Source organism: Eptesicus fuscus, chromosome 18 (genome assembly GCF_027574615.1).
Source record: "Eptesicus fuscus isolate TK198812 chromosome 18, DD_ASM_mEF_20220401, whole genome shotgun sequence".
NCBI classification, from domain to species: domain Eukaryota; kingdom Metazoa; phylum Chordata; class Mammalia; order Chiroptera; family Vespertilionidae; genus Eptesicus; species Eptesicus fuscus.
In genome coordinates, this window is record NC_072490.1 from 18,277,975 (window position 1) to 18,295,344 (window position 17,370).

A 17,370-nucleotide genomic window follows, 5' to 3' on the forward strand; every position below is an offset into this window, starting at 1 on the left:
TCTGACTGCAATCTCATGAGAAACCTGGGCTAGATCTGCCCAATCAAGTGACTCAAATTGCTGACTCACAGAACCTGCAAGATAATGAATTTATAGTCTTATTTTAAGCCACTACATTGGGTAGTTATTTGTTACACATTAGTAGATAACTAATATACCTAAAATGGTCTGGGTTGGTGTAATCCATTCTATTGAAGAATCTACCCTCAAGTTCCAGTCATCTTTGAGACATTGGATTGTTCTCAGAAGGCTACATGTCTACTGAAGACTCATTAATGTACTCATTTATTTAACCTTTAATTTGCCAGATAATTTACTAAATACCTGCTGGATCCTAGATTCTGCAATAGGTTCTGGGAGAATAAGAATCAGTTAAACATGTTCCCATCTAGTGTACTGGTGGAGACAAATAAACAGATAATCACAACATAGTGTGGCAAAAATGATGATAGGGAATTGAGTAGAGAATACTGTGGGAGCCCTTGCTCGAGGGCAAAGCTAACTTAATCTTGAATAATCAGTAAGGATTGCTCTGAGAAAGGGACATTTAAGGGCATTCCCAAAGGTCAGGTAGAAGTTATCAGAATGACATAGAGGAAAAGAAAGAGGGGCTGCAATGTGAAGAAGAATGGGCAGCATGTGCAAAGACAGACCAAGCTGCAGTGTGTACCAGTAAATCAGCACCAAGTGCACTAACAGTGGCTGGAGAGAAAAAGATCTTTTTCCCCTTGATTTACACTTTAGGTAAATGGCCCTTTTCTAACATAATTACCTTCCTCCTGTAAAGTCAAAGAAATGTCCAACTACAGAAACTCTAGGACAAGCAAGGAAACAAAAAGGCTTCACTTCTATATCCAGACACCCTTTAATTCTTCCCCCCCTCCCCGCCCCCCCCCCCCCCCAGTTGTCTTCCCTGGTCTGGAACCTATATGCTCTTCTGTTCCCTTTCACAGCTAGTATAGGGAAGTCATTTATACCCCAGGGAATGTGCTTAGGGCATTGTGGTCACTAATGAAATAAGTTCTTCCAAAATGGTATGTGGCCTCCTCCAAGAGGCCTTCTTTGAGTATTCCAAGTAGAGTTAGGCTTCTGGGGGCCCCCAGGGATTCATTCTTGAGCGTTAGCCCAGAACCTACTAGAGTGGATTATCACCTGTTAGTTCATTTGTTTGTTTGTTTGTTTGTTTTCTCAATTAGACTGAAATCTAGTGTCCCTCTATTATTTCAGTGACTGGCATACTCATAGTAGGTCCACAGATATAACAAAGACCCCTTCGTTTTCTCTCATACCACTCTAGACTTCCCCTTTAGAGTCTTCTTTTTCATTATTTGAAATTACTCATGTATATACTGCCAGGAACCAATTCCAGCATGTAATAATTACAAGAGTTTCACCAAAAGGTTGGTGAAGCTTGGGCGACTCAACAAGGGTTGAGCCACATATGTAGTTTACCTGCCGGAAATGGCTAAATGGTACTTCCCCCAAACCTGAATAGGATTGTTAACTGCCAGACAGCTCAGGACATTTTATTGCCTCCTATTGGCCAAACACCTGAACAGCTGTAGGCTATTCCCCAAACTGACAATGCTTCTGCACCTTTTGAATCCCTACCCTTTGAAGTGTATATCTCCACCTTGCCTTAGGACAAATTGTGTTAAATAAATAGCACGGGGTCCTTAGACAAGGTGAGTCTTCAGTTCCTTTAGCTGAAGATTCTCTGACCCCCAATGCCTTTCAAAATTATTTTTCGTCTCTGGACTCTTTAATTATCTACGCATCAGCCCCTTTCTCCAGATTGCAAAACCCTTTGTAAGGCTGGGACAAGAACCCTGGCATTATACATTTATAATTTGGGGGGTGGGGAGAGGGGGGCGTGTTCAGTTGTTCAATATTTCTCACACTCACCCACCCACCCACCCACAGTAATTGGAAGTTCTGTGATAATTAGGACCTTGCATGCTTGTTTTCCACCATATTTAAAGCCTATCATAGTGTCTGGCAATTAGTTGGCCCTCAATAAATATATTTGGGAAAAAGATACTATTTAACTTAGTGATTAATATTGAATTTTTAAAAAATCAATGTGGTTTTGCATGCTTGCATATTTGTGAATCTTTATTCTGTTTTTCTTAGAAATTTAATCTTAAGTACCAAATATGCAAATGCCATTATTCAGGGAGATTTAATGAGTTTTAATTTGATTCAATAAATTAGTTTTTAGTAAGCTCATTATCCACCAACTCATTTTCTGAAAAAGCACACACAGAGTCTCATAAATATGCAAAATCAAAGTATGTATCTTTTCATGAATTAGAAAATTAGACATAATTATATATTTTTTTAAATAATCAATTACTAAGTAAGTGTTGGATTAATACTTAACAAGATAGCAATGAACTGGCAAGTGAGATAGCAAAATTCCTCAGCATGTGTACAAGCCATTGTGTTTTCACACTGTGTCTAATGAACATAAATAATGCCTTTGACACAAATCTAATGCTATTAGCCTTGGGTTTCTCTCTGCAAGCTGTGGGTGTGAAAGCAAAGCCCCAGGTTGTTTCCTTAAGAAGGAATGTGTTTATTTGTGACTGGCAGCAGGGACCAGATTAGACATTCCCTCATCACACTGCTGATTGGCAGGTGGAGGTGAGAAAACAACCAGCAGGCTTTTCTGAGACCCAGGGGGGAGGGCCCACGTTTGAATAGGTGAGCAGCTTCTGTGGCAGTGCCTAAGGAAAGGAAGTCCTTGGAACAAGGGTTGAAATGTTGGCCATTAGCCTCAAGGAACCCAATGCCAGTGTGTCTGGCAATTCTTAAGAGATTAATGGAGACAGAGAGAAGCTTCCGCCTAACTCAAAATGAAGCCCCGCCTCCTGTCTTTCTGGGCAGTTTCTCAAAAGCCACAGCTAAATGGATGTTGGTGGGGTGAGAACAAAAAGGGGATTCCAGACTCTCCAATAAGCTGGCGGATGTACCCAATGGAAAATTGAAATTTAGTATTTCCTAAGGTCTTCCCCAAAGAGGAAATTTGTCCATGGATCCCTCCAATGTCCAGGTAGAAAGGCCAATATGAAGTTATTTGCTTATTTATTTTTAACAAAACTCATGTTTCCCTTCCTAAATATGCCCTGTGGTTAGAAAAGTGATGTTTTGTTTCAGAATTATAGTCATAACGCTACTGGATACAGAGAGCAGCAGTTGAATTAATGGCTGGAAATTTGATTGTATCATTACAAAATGAGGGTGATAAGAACTAAATTATAATCTTACATGTACAAAGAGATAAGAAAAAATAAAGCTTGTAAATGAATGATCATGGTCTATCATCATTGGCACAAACACCAGTGGGTGTTTGCACTGGAGGGAAAGAAGAGATGCCCACCTCCTGTTCACAGAGTTTGACCATAGATGAAACTCAATACCCTCCTACTAAGATGGAGAGTAGGAATTAGAGAAATACAGAAAAATCCTGTCTGAATTTAAGACTCCTGGAGTTTTAAACCTTTTTCTCATTACCTTATAAATACAACCTATTAATTTAATTAATGTATGGCATAGAGAATGGCCAAGATTTCCCTAAAACGGGCATTTTCCAACTTAAGGGTGGTACGGGAGGGAGTGAACCCAGTTACATTAGAATTTAGATGATGCTGTGGCATAGCTTTCAAATAGTAAACCAACATTTCAAGTTTAAGGTTTTCTTTGTATTTTTTTTAAAATATATTTTATTGATTTTTTTGCAGAGAGGAAGGGAGAGGGATAGAGAGTTAGAAACATCGATGGGAGAGAAACATCGATCAGCTGCCTCCTGCACACCCCCAACTGGGGATGTGCCCACAGCCAAGGTACATGCCCTTGACCGGAATCGAACCCGGGACCCTTCAGTCCGCAGGCCGACGCTCTAGCCACTGAGCCACACCGGTTAGGGCTCAAGTTTAAGGTTTTCATTATGACCCATTTGGGTCTTCATTATTTACTGTGATGATTAATTTTATATGTTAACTTAGCTAGACTATGGTGCCCATTTATTTAATTAAGCACCAGTCTGGATATTTCTGTGAAGGTAGTATTTTGTTGTTGTTACTAAAGCTCACTAGAGGATAATTTTTCAATTGCCGCCCCCCCCCCCCCCCTTTTTTTTTAAGAGAAAGTGGAAGGGTGGGAGGGAGAGGGAGAGAGAAAAACATTGATGTGAGAGAGACACATCAATTGGTTGCTTCCTGCACATGCCCCGACCTGGGCCCAGGTTTGAACATGCAACCAAGGTACATGCCCTTGATCCGGAATTGAACCCACGACCCTTCCACGCACTGGCCAATGCTCTAACCACGGAGCCACAGCAACCCAGGCAGGAATTTTAAGATGTGATGAAATTTAAAGCAGTAGACTTTGAGTAAAGCAGATTACCTTCCATAATGTGGGTGGGCTTTATCCAGTCAGCTGAAAGTCTTAAGAGAAAGGATCGAGGACTGAGGCCCCCCAAGTGAAAGCAATTCTGCCTTTGGAGTCAAGACTGCATGATCAAACTTATATTGGAATTTCCAGCCTGCCATGTAGATTTCAGACTTGATAGCCCCTAAAATTACATAAACCAATTCCATATATATATATATATATATATATATATATATATATATATATATATCCCTCTCTCTCTTTGTCTCTCTCTCTCTCTCTCTCTCTCTCTCTCTCTCTCTCTCAATTAATCTCTCTCTGGGGTGGAGGGTCTGTTTCACTGAAAATCCCCGACTAATGCACTTACTCACCAGTATTTGTACTAACTTCAACTAATTAATTAAAAGCCTTTCTAATGTTTGATTTTCTGTTAGGTAAATGGAGTTTCTCACAAAATGTGGCAGCTGTAATGCCACATGAACATTGGTGCATCCTTTGCCAAAACTAAGTCTGACATTCAATATCCTAAAATTAATTCGATTTCCTTGGGAGAGGAAGACTCAGAACAGCTTTCCTATTGGATTCAAATACATATCATCCAAAGTTCATTTTGTTGTGCTCTTAACCAGTTTTATAAACTAAGATGTATATGATAGACATGAACTTAGGTGACCAGATGAAGTATATCATTTAGATATAGAAACACTATTTTTTCCCAATTTTAAGGCATTTCTACCTTGATATATGTATTCTGAAACTTTTAGCCCGATGAACTATTTAAATAATTGGCTTGAAAAATAATTGGTTGATTTCTACCCATAGGAACAGCAGAGTTGATTATACCTGTGGAGATTCTAAGAGAGTATTTTCACAGGTGAGATACCAGGGTCTGATTTGGTTTTCTCTGCAAGTCTAGTGTGAATCATAGCTCAAGAAGTATCCTAAAACTTGTGGCTCATGAACCACCTCCATAAGAAATATGAAGATGTTTCTTAGAAATTCAAGTTCATGTTGCTGAGGCCCATGAATCTGAATTTTCTATAAGTGGTCCAAGTGATTCCATGTATTGAAAAGTCTAAAGACAACTAACCTAAAAAGAAGAATATTCTGATTAAATATTTTATAGGATAAAGATATTTCTTTAACTCACTATCTAATAAACTAGATAAGATCTCTTAGGATTGAAATAGTGTAGAAATCCAGAGGCCTTCAGGGTTTGTTGTAGAACTTCTAGCTAAAACTTTTCTGGAAATCCCAATATTTAGAATTTCTATGATACAAGTAATGAATACAACTCCCTCATCAGATGACAGGACATGATCTTTGAGTGACACAAACAGAGCCCATTAATGACAAGAGAATGTGTGCACAGAGCTCCAAGTTCAGAAAAGTCTTCAATAGAACCAGATATAAAATTCATAGAAAAATATAACACCAAACAAACACATTTTTTTCAAAATTAATAAAGTGGCCTAGTCTTGATAGAAATAAATGAATTTATAATAAAACTAGAGGCCTGGTGCACGAAATCATGCAGCGGAGGGGAGGAGGAGGGACCCTCAGCCCAGCCTGTACCCTCTCGCAATTGGGATTGCTGGCTCCTAACTGCTTGCCTGCCTGCCTGCCTCATCGCCCCTAACTACTCGCTTGCCTGCCTGATGCCCCTAACTGTTCGCCTGCCTGCATGACCGCCCCTAACCGCTCACCTGACTGCCCGATTGCCCCTAACCACCTCTGCTTCGGCCCTCACCACCGTGGCTTCATTCGGAAGGATGTCTGGAATGACATCCAGAAGGTTGTTCTGCTGTTCAACCTAATTAGCATATTATGCTTTTATTATTATAGATAAAATGGATTTTTATTCTTAGATAAGTACTGTGAATGACACAGTATTCATATGCCTGGAAAAAACATGAAAAGGTACTTTTTATATATCATAGTTAAATTTTAGGTTCAGATCGTTGTAAGAGATTTTTTCCCCCTAAATGAGTACGTAGCAGGACATTCAAAAGTTATACGAGCTATGACACCATTATTCATTGTGGGAGTCACCCACGCAGTGCAAGCTGCCTAAAGAAAATGGTCCCTGCTCACTAAGTGCCAATACCATCATCATGGCCGCATTAAGGAGGTCCTGTATCCTTTGACAACTGCTATGTTATTCCTTCCTTATAAAGTCCCTTTCATGAGGTCCAGTTAGAGTCACACTCTCCATCAGGAAAGGGACCTCAAAAATCCATAGTATCCCGTTTTGTGCTTGAATCTCTTCTACAACATCTCCACCAAGTGGTTGTCTAACCTAGTGTCCTAAATCTGGCTATTCACATACAACCATCACGATATTTCAATATTCCAATCCACCTCTTTTCTTTTATCCCTGGAAAGCATGTGGTGGTGAATATGGAGACTCAATTTATATAAATCCACACTAGCTGTCCCTATCATCTGTCTATATCAGAGATGATTTGGGTGCAAACTGCAGTTATCAAAATTTTGAAACAATTCTTGACACGTTGAACACACTGCCTATAGTTGTCGCTAATTTGCAGAGTTGGATGGCTACCTGTGTGTGAAATCACGAGTTTGATGTACTAATTATTTTCTATTTATTTTAGTAAACACAAATTTATACCAATTAAAAGATGAGCTGTGACACCTAAAATATCTTGCAGTCCACACTTTGAGTAACACTGGTCTATATCCTCAAACATCCATGATATGGTTTTTGTGTCAAATTACGAAAATGTACTGGAGTGGTAATCCAAAGACCTACATATGTACTTTTAATTCTGCTTCCAGTGTGCTGAGGGTGAGTTCACGCCCAGACCTGAGCCCAAAATCCTGTTCCCAACATGGGTCCTCTCTCCAGCTCAAGTGTACTTGTCTGTATAGCATTTTACCCCCAAATCTCTTGAGTCATAAATAGACAACATCATCTCTCCAGGCCTGTTTTGTAGAGTTCTAGCTTCCTTTTTAAGGTTTTCTCCTCTAGAAACCACCTAGTACTTATCTCTGATCATCTGTTCTCATAAAAGAACATAGGCTCTCTTTTCTCTGGATTCTGGGAACATTCTTTGCCAGGCCACAAGGGGAAAGATAGAGAAACATGACCTAAATTGCCACACAGAAGGAATACTACCTTGCTCTCTTGTTTACCCCGGAGGCTGCACAGTTCAGATTGCTTGGGTAGGAGTGAATGTTTAACATTAGTTGAATTCCCATGACCTTTCCACACAGTCCAGGTGTGATAGCTATGAGAAACAAAATCTTCCAAGTATTTCACAGGCTTGAGCTTAGAGTAATTAGCTTTTTGGTGATTATTGGTTCTGACTTTATTGGTTCAAGAAATGGTAATTGCCAGTTTAAGAACAGCTCTGTCCTTGAAATGCTTTCACTATGAGTGAAACATATCCTTTTATTGTATAACTAGAGGCCCGGTGCACGAAAATTGTGCATGGAGGGGGGGGGTGTCCCTCAGCCCAGCCTGCACCCTCTCCAATCTGGGACCCCTCGAGGGATGTCCGACTGCCATCAGACATCCCTCTCACAATCCAGGACTGCTGGCTCCCAACCGCTCGCCTGCCTGCCTTCCTGATTGCCCCTAACTGCTTCTGCCTGCCAGCCTGATCACCCCCTAACCACTCCGCTGCCAGCCTGATTGATGCCTACCTGCTCCCCTGCCAGCCTGTTCGCCCCCAACTTCCCTCCTCTGCCAGCCTGGTCACCCCTAACTGGCCCTCCCCTGCAGGCTTGATCGCCTCCAACTGCCCTCCCTTGCAGGCCTGGTCCCTCTCAACTGCCCTCCCTTGCAGGCCTGGTCACTCCCAACTGCCCTCCCCTGCTGGCCATCTTGTGGTGGCCATCTTGTGTCCACATGGGGGCAGGATCTTTGACCACATGGGCGCAGCCATCTTGTGTTGGAGTGATGGTCAATCTGCATATTACTCTTTTATTAGATAGGATAGAAGCCTGGTGCACGGGTGGGGGACAGCTGGTTTGCCCTGAAGGGTGTCCAGGATCAGGGTGGGGGTTCCCTTGGGGCGTGGGGCGGCCTGAGCGAGGGGCCTGTGGTGGTTTGCAGGCTAGCCACGCCCCTGGCGACCCAAGAGGAGGCCCTGGTATCTGGGATTTATTTATCTTCTACAATTGAAACTTTGTAGCCTGGAGTGGAGCCAAGCCTCCTGCTCGCTCCGTGGCCAGCAGCCACTTCTTTTGGGGTTTGTGTACCTTCTATAATTGAAACTTTGTAGCCTTAAGCAGAGGCCTGGGCTGGCCAGGGTGTGCAGAAAGCTTTGCTTCTTCCATTGCCGGGGGAAACCCTTGCCTCCTGCTCTTTCCAGCTCCGTAGCTGCTGCCATTTGTTTGGATTTATTTACCTTCTATAATTAAAACTTTGTAGCCTTGAGTGGAGGCTTAGGCTGGCAAGGTCAGGTGGAAAGCTTGGCTTCCTTTGTTACCAGGGAAACCCAAGCCTCCCTCCTGCTCTCTGTGGCTGTAGCCATCTTGGTTGGGTTTATTTGCATATTTGCTCCTGATTGGCTGCTGGGCGTGGCTTGTGGGTGTAGCAGAGTTAGGGTCAATTTGCATATTACTCTTTTATTAGGTAGGATTCTGCTGGAGACATATTTTAGCACATCCAGGCTGCTATAACAAAATGCTATGGATTAGGTGGTTTATAAACAGGAATTTATTTTCACTGTTCTGGAGGCTCGGAAGTCCAAGATCAAGGCACCAGCAGGTTGGATGTCTGGTGGAAGCCCGCTTCCTCATAGATGGCCATCTTATCACTATAAATTCTCTGTGGTCTCTTTGGTAAGAGCACTAATCCCATTTATGACCTAATCCCTTCCCAAAGACCCCACTTCATAATACCATCACGCTGAGGGCTAGGATTTCAACATATGAATTTGGGAGAGGATTTTTCAAGAAATCCTCATTTGCCCCCAATTACCAAACTGCTTCTACCAGAATCAAGCATTTTTGCATCACCAGGCAACATGCATTTATTGAATGCCTATTGCATACACATTACAGGAGTGACACTTGCCACTCTGGGAAAACCAATGCAATAAGAAGTTAGAGGAAAAAATATTTTTTTACCCAAATTATTTGTTGGGGATTAGCTACCCCTGCAGACAACGAAGGAGGGTGGAAAAGATAAAAAAAAAAAAATGCTAGAGAGAGAAGAGTCTAGAACTCTGTATGGAAACTCTAGTAAAGACAGAGTAGAAGCCAGCAAGATAGAGAAAGGAGGTGGGGGCAAATTGTTCTCTGCACTGCAACTACTCACCATTAGCCCTCCCCTCCCAAAAATGTGTAAATTTTTCTGAAACTCACAAAATGCCTGTTGTAAATGGATTTCTCAAAAAAATTATACAGGTATCTGAACTTTGCACCTGGTGTAATGTGGTTGAAATAGAAACAGTACTTACAGGCTCAGGAGTCAGAGTTATAGGGAGGCATGTTACCTAGGGATTGCAAAGGAGTTCTTCTTTCAAAGAGCTTAACATCACTCTGGCCGGCATTGCTCAGTGGTTAGAATGTCGGCCTACACACCTGAGGGTCTTGGATTCAATTCCTGGTCAGGGGTGGGTACCTGGGTTGCAGGTTTGATCCTTGTCCCCAGTTGGGGTGAGCTTGGGAGGCAACCAATCAATATATCTCTCTTAGGTGGATGTCTCGATCTCTCTCTCTCTCTCTCTCTCTCTCTCTCTCTCTCTCTCTCCCCCCCTCCTCCCTTCCACTTTCTCTCTGTGTGTCGGGGGAGGAGGAGGAAATCAATGAAAAAGAATATCCTCACTCTTTGAGGATTAAAAGTAAATAAAATAAAAGAGCTTAAAACTAGTGAAGGGCAAAGATACATACTCATAAGCCCAAAGATACAATGAAATATGTAAGTGCCAAAAGAGTGAGAGTGAGATTATAGGAGTTGGTATTCAGAGGAGGGAGAGAATCCCTGTGAGCTGAATGGTGGGGAAAACCACCAGAACTGGCCCTTGGGAGTGATTTTTCACTTTGGAAATCAATGGCTCCACAAAAATGCATCGGCAGAATTGGGGAGAGGACGTAAAGTGATTACTAGAATACGTTATATGACTAAAATGATTTTATGATTAAATCATTTTGTGAATGTTGTTTAATTTTAAATTGAAATATCTATATGCTCGTCAGAAACACTAAGACATGAGTCCATGAGTAAGTTACAAAGAGGAAATTCTCTAACAAGAGAGCAGGAATATTTCTATTTCTTACAGCTTTCAACCCATTAAAATATTTGGAAAAAAATGCCCTATCAGGTTCATAAAAATGGCAGTATATTTTTAATGTTTATACTTCACAAATGACCACTTTATAACACACAAATAATAATAGCCAATGTTTGTTGTTTCTAGGGTTTAGAAACACCCACAATATTCTTGCAACCTCAATGACTCCATAAGGTATTTATGTATTACTAGAGGCCCGATGCAAGAAATTCGTGCAAGAGTAGACCTTCCTTCCCCTGGCTGCCAGCACTGGCTTCCCTCTGGCACCCAGGACCCAGGGTTCCCTCCGGCTGCAGGCAGGCACCCGGGACCTGGGCTTCCCTCGCAGCCCCGGCTTCATCCAGAAGGTCATCTGGAAGGACATCCGGAAGGACGTCCGGTCTAATTAGCATACTACGCTTTTATTATTATAGATAATTATCTCTATTGCACAGATGAGATGCTGAGTCACAGAAAGATTGGCTGAGCTGCCTAAAGTCACACAGTACTGAGAGATGGAGCCAGAATTAGAAAGCAGGCAGTCTGACTCTAAAACCCACACTTTCCACTATACCATAAAATTACCTGTATATCCTCTTTGAAGAAAATGTCCAAGTTTAAATTTAACGTCTTTCAGGAATGTGACACACCCACATCCTGGCACACACACACATACACACAGTTTCCATAAGAGGCTTTGAGAAGATATACGAGCAAACAACCTAGAAAGACGTGCAGGTCTGGAAGAAATACATTCTTATCGTCAAAAGGTAGGAAGTTGAGGTTCAACTCCTGGATGTAGAAAGGCATCAAAAGAAAAACTTCCCCCTATCCAGAGACGAGCAGTTAACACCTAAATTTCCGTCCTAAGCTCTCTCCCTCAAGCATAAAATTCTACTTCCACACAAGCATGGAATAAAATTACACCAACTAATTGTGTCCTCCAGCTCCGCATAGGTTACCTACCGCAAGTGCAAAGAGACGCAGTTTCTGACAATTAAGTCTCAAAATTAACTTCCTATTAAGATAAATGAAGAAAGTACATTCCCCCCAGTGATAATGTTTTAGTCTGGCTGTTGAATCAGCAAAATTAGCAGAGATTGATTTATATTCAAAAAAGAGGTGGGTGGGAGGGTCAGGGAAGTGCCTCGTGGAAAGGAAGGCAAATCTAGGTCATAGTTCATGATCTCAAGCACATGGGCCAAAATATAGTTTATTTATGTCTGTGAACTCCCAATTGCTTAACATCTGACCTCAGCAAAACCTGGTCTTTAGTCCAGTTTCTGCCACTTACTAGTTCCATGACCCTGGGAAAGGCAACTGACCTCTCTGAGTTTCATTTTTCTCACCGTTAAAATGGGGATCACATGCCAACCTCACTGTTAGGGTGTGTGTGTGTTTGGGGGGGGGGGGGTAGGGGAGGAAGGTTCTCAGGAATATAATATGTATACAAGTCCTCTGGAGACGCCATAGACCACAAATTATGTAACTTTCTTTCATCATTAATGTGAACAGAGCCAACCATTTTTGTATAACTTTATTTCTTCCACCTGAATAATTCAATTTAGATGACAAATTTTACAAACAGCTCAAGCCGAGAACTAAGGATCAGTATGGCTTGCTTCCAAGCCAAAATTGTTAGAACCAATGGTTCTACTCTTAAAAGCAGGACCCCTCAAGCCTGCCATTATCTGGATAAAAGTGAGTTTACTAATTTAGAAACACCACTGAGTTTATTCCTGGCTAACCAAAGTCATCCTTCTCAAAGGACTAAGCAGAATGAATTATCTAATGACTGAGAACATTATATGGTACAAGCTGATTTTGAAATGTTAGTAAGATAAGCTAAGTTGTTTTAAAATGCAGAGAATACTATTGTGTGGTGACCAAGGGGAAAAACGAGATAGAATTGAAATATTGTATTATCAAGTACTAACTCTGGCTTGCTTGGGGAAGTGGAATAAGAGACCTGTCTTCTGTCACTAGAAGGAAGTGTGCCCAGATGGCAAATACAAGTAGCTCAAACTGCAAAGAAGAAACCATCCCAAGGGGTCGGGGGGGGGGGGGGGGGAACAGGTGTAGTTTCTTCCAAAAATGGGTTATTTCTGTGTCCTTAAGCTCAGAGGTAGTACATAGAACTGCCTAGTCCTCCTGGAACTTTTATTAGAAATTGGTGACTGAAGCATCAATCGCTGTAAAGCATAAGAAAACTCAATGGAAAGATTCGATATCATTTAATTTCTTAAATACTTACATGATTTGAAAGAGAGTCATCGTTTTAACCCCCATTATTCTGAACATCCATTTCCTCTCCTCTTAAATTCCCATTTTACTTCCATCATATCCACATGTTTTCCCCTGCTTTTATTCTATGGTCTTTCTCTAAATTTTCATATTTTTAATAAAGTTTCTCAAAAGTTTCTTCATAACTGATGGCTATAAGGATTGAAATGTTTATTACATAAATATTATAACAGGAATCAGTGTACAGTTTTAAAATGAGAAGTAACTGTCTACAATTCCATGGTGTCACTCTAACAATTATTTTCCAAGTCATAAACTTATATAGAAATAGATTTAACCTAGTTTAAGTACAATGTGGAATTCTATTTGTATATGTAACACTGTAAATATCTCCATGTTAAATTTATCCCAATAAAAATTATCAATTAGTATATCTTAAGCTAACTGATTAACCAGGTTTCTTTTTTACTATTTAGATTAACCAGCTTTTTGAAATATATAGGATACTTTCTTTTTCTAAAAGAACTTTTTTTAAAAAAATAGCACAACATGAACAATTATAATGATAGTCGTAACAGTGTCACAGTCCGAGCTGCCACATATGGTTGTGTAGGTTGAATATGGCTCAAATCTAGAGGCCATCACTGACACTTCTAGTCACCATGGATTTATACTTAGATAAGTCACTACTCCGAGAGGGCAGGCCAGTATCTAGGTCAGGGTTGGCTTTATCTGACTCACAGGATTGGCCTAATGGTGGGATGCTCCCATTTACTAAATCTGTAGCATGTGCCAGGCTCTGTTAAATAAGCTTTTCCCACATTACTTCATATACCAGTAATCTTCTCAACAATCCTATGACAGTAGAAACTCTTATGTCAACCCCATTTCACAGATGAGGAAACTGAGACCTTAGTTCACTCAGTTAGCAAGTGCCAGGATAAGACTTTATCTAAGTTCTTTCTGACTCCGGAGTCCAAGTTCACCCTACTCAACTGTTAAATTCTATGTTATACTGATTTTTAATAAATATCAATATCTGTATAACACACATTATCTACACACCAAATGGTGATTTTCATCTTTTAGATTCTTTCCTCAAAGGTAAAATTACAGGGTCATATAAACCTACGTTTGTCACCAATAATATAGCTAAGTTCCATTACATGTTTTCATTCATCATTTAGAAAATATTTATTGATCAACTACTATAGTCTCTTCTAGGAGCTGGAGAAAGAGCAATGGCAAATAGACCACTTTCTTAACTTGAAGAAGCTTAAAATTAATGGGGAGCTGACAAGGCAGATTGTGGGCTATTATTTATTTTTGCTGCTGTTAATCCTCACCCGAGGTTATTTTTCCATTGATTTTTAGAGAGAATGGGAGGAAGGGGGAGATACAGAGAGAGAAACATTGATGTGAAAGAGATACGTCTACCAACTGATTGTCTCCTGTACACAACTTGACTGGAATCGAACCTGGGATCCTTCAGTCTCTATCCACTAAGCCAAACCAGCTAGGGCTAGGATGTCATTCTTATTCCTGTTTCTAACTTGGTGTGGATAAAATGTTAACCTCATTATTTAGATTTATGTTTTTTGTAAACAGTCATGGTGACCATGGATCCCTGTGAACTCTAGTGACTGCTGCCCTGGTGTGTATGGAGCAGTGGTGGAATTGAAACAGAAAAGGCAAAACGTGGTCAGGAATTATGTCCCCCTTCTGAACACTTCTATAGCACTTTGTTTATACAATAGCATCATGCTTTATGATTTAGTTTCTTGTGTGTGTCATTTATAGAATTCTTTCAGGCAGCACTCACATTATGTGAAACATTTTAAAATACTGGTTTTTGTGGGCACTCAATAAATATTTGTTAAATGAATGAAAATACTACCTGAATGACCAGTAATATGAAATAACTGAATAAATAAAAGAATTAGTAATCTATCACACACACACACAACACACACACACACACAATATCTTTTTAAAGAAAGCCTTAGAAATCATGACTCCACAATTATTATTTAAGACACCAAATATGCAATTATTTGTAATGCTGCTTTGCACTTTTTCCAAATCAGAGCTGATCTAAAACATCAGTTTTGAAAAACAGGCATTCCTAGGTGCCTCCTCATAGCATCTGATCTAGTTGGACTAGGAATCTATTTTTAATAAATTTTCCAGGTGAGTCTTATAATCAGGCAACATTTTTAAGAACTATTGTTGAAAGATGTATGACATGGTAGAACTTGCAATGGATTTAAAATATGAAAACTAGAGAGTCCTGCAGAGGTGAGCACAATTTCTAGTCCTACTTAATGCTGATTTAACAGATAAGATTTGGGAGTTACTTATATGCCTATTAGAAATGGCTTAGATGCTACTGTTATGTTGCCACCCTCAGTTTTAAGAATGGGTTTGTGACATGTCCACGCACAGGAGAAATAATCATTAAAGTTCCTTAACAAGATAGATGTCACATATAATAGAAATACTATAATTAGACTAGCAGAAGGAGTTTCATGTTAGATAGTGCTCTCCTGAATATAGAATTTGAATTAACCTTTTGCACTCGGATGTCGAGTGTGACTCGACACGGTTAGCATCGAGATTAAAATTACTCTTTGAATGTATCAATGATTTGAAATATTAAAAAATCCAAATAAATAAGTTTGTATGAAAAGAAACTCCAGTTTTTTTATTCTACTGCCGCGCTTTGTAAAATCTGGGGTATTTAAAAAATTAAATCCCGAGTAGAATAAAGGAATTGAGAAAAAAGCAAGCGAGTGCGAAGGGTTAAATGATGCTCATGCACTCATGCTATCTTGTCTTGAGTTGTTCATATACAATTATACTCAAAAACACATAAACCTCAAAAAAGCTCTGTGAAACAGAGCAATTTGATTCCTGTGTATCACCCAGCAGATGCCTTTATATGTTTTCAAACATGTCCAAGAATACAGGAATGTCCACAGACAAGAATGCTCATAGCAGCCATATTCATAACAGCCTTAAACCAGAAACAACCCAAATGTCCGTCAGCTGTAAAATAGTGGAATAAAGGGACTATTGTACAGCAATGACAATAAACAAATTATTGTTCAAATAACATGAATGATCCTCACAAACATATTTGTGCAAAAGAAGCCAGCCATAATAGATACATATTGCACAATCTCATTTATGGAAAGTGTAAAGCCAGGCCGGCTACCCATTGGGATTAGATGTCAGGACACTGATTATCTGGGGTAACTGCTTCCTGGGAGAGGGCATTAGGGGGCCTCTGCTGGTAGTTTTTTTTTATCAGATGCTGGTCATATGGGCATGTTAATTTTGTGAAAATGTATTTAATTGTACACTTGTAATTTTTGCACATTTCTCTAAGTATGCCATCTCACCAATACAACAATTACTTTGAGAAAAATACCTGAATATGTGTCTCCTCCAATTCTGCTTGTTCATACAATAGGAAAATGGCTGTTGGTTATCTCCACTGATGCACAGTCTCCTGTCCTACAGAGAAGAGGTACAGAGAGTTTGTATAGGAAATGCATGACAATTTTCAAATGCAAGATTATGCCTTTTATCTACTTCCAGTCTATTATTTACTTTGAATGTGTTTTCCAATAATGGCCCTATATCTTTGTGCTGATTCATCCTCTTGACTCTGCCTGATCCCCTGTAAGAAGATAGAACAGAGAGAAGAATCTATAACTCATTTATGTCAATGGTTCTAATGAAGTCTGCGAAAGAATAGACAAGGGCTAGGTTCTCCAAGGGTCACCTCTGTCGGCTATTTCCCCGTCAGCAGTCATGAACAGCCACTGCTTCCAGGCCGGGGGACCCTGTGCCTGAATGTGTTGACAAGGCATGTTTATCACTGATTGGAATGACAGGTCACTGGGTCAAGAGGCCTATTGTGGATGAGGACAGCGAGGGTGGCGCTGGGATTGAGCTGAGGAGCTGCTGAAAGATCAGTAATGGAAAACAGCTTGGATAGCAAACAATGTGGGAGCTGCCAGAGACCTCCATCAATTTCTTTTTACGGTTTGGGGGAACCTCTCTCCAATCCTTTGGTGGGCTCTCCCATCCAACAGTCAGTACCTACCGTTTTTTCTCAGAGGATTTAGGGGCTCCAGAGCTGCTTCACCAGCAAATGCAGTGAGTAGGAAGCCTGGGAATCTGAGTCTCCCCGGGAGGACACGTAGCGACAGCTCCCTCACCTCTGCTTCAGGGACCCCTAAGTCAGGATCAGGACAAGGGTGAGTGAGGTAAGAGAGGAAAACAATTTAAAGGGGAGCCAAAAAATTCGGTAATCAAGATAATATTTCAGTGCAATATTTTTAAAAATCAGAATGAACGTTAAAATCCATGATGATCAAAGTATCATCATTTTACATAAAGACAGGAGTATTGCTGAGTTTTCCTTTTACCGCAGCCACCAAAGTGGGAGGACGCCTCTAGGGGGAGCTCTGCAGCA

At 40.5% G+C, this 17,370-nt stretch overlaps 1 long non-coding RNA gene across 1 annotated transcript; it reads right to left on the minus strand.

Moving 5' to 3' along the window:
• Window positions 1-12,931: 12,931 nt before the first annotated feature.
• On the minus strand, window positions 12,932-17,123 carry LOC129147134 (uncharacterized). Its single transcript, XR_008554474.1, has 3 exons — window positions 16,999-17,123; window positions 16,318-16,403; window positions 12,932-13,076 (listed from the first exon to the last, which is right to left on the minus strand). It is a non-coding gene; the product is annotated as an uncharacterized LOC129147134 (long non-coding RNA).
• Window positions 17,124-17,370: the final 247 nt, after the last annotated feature.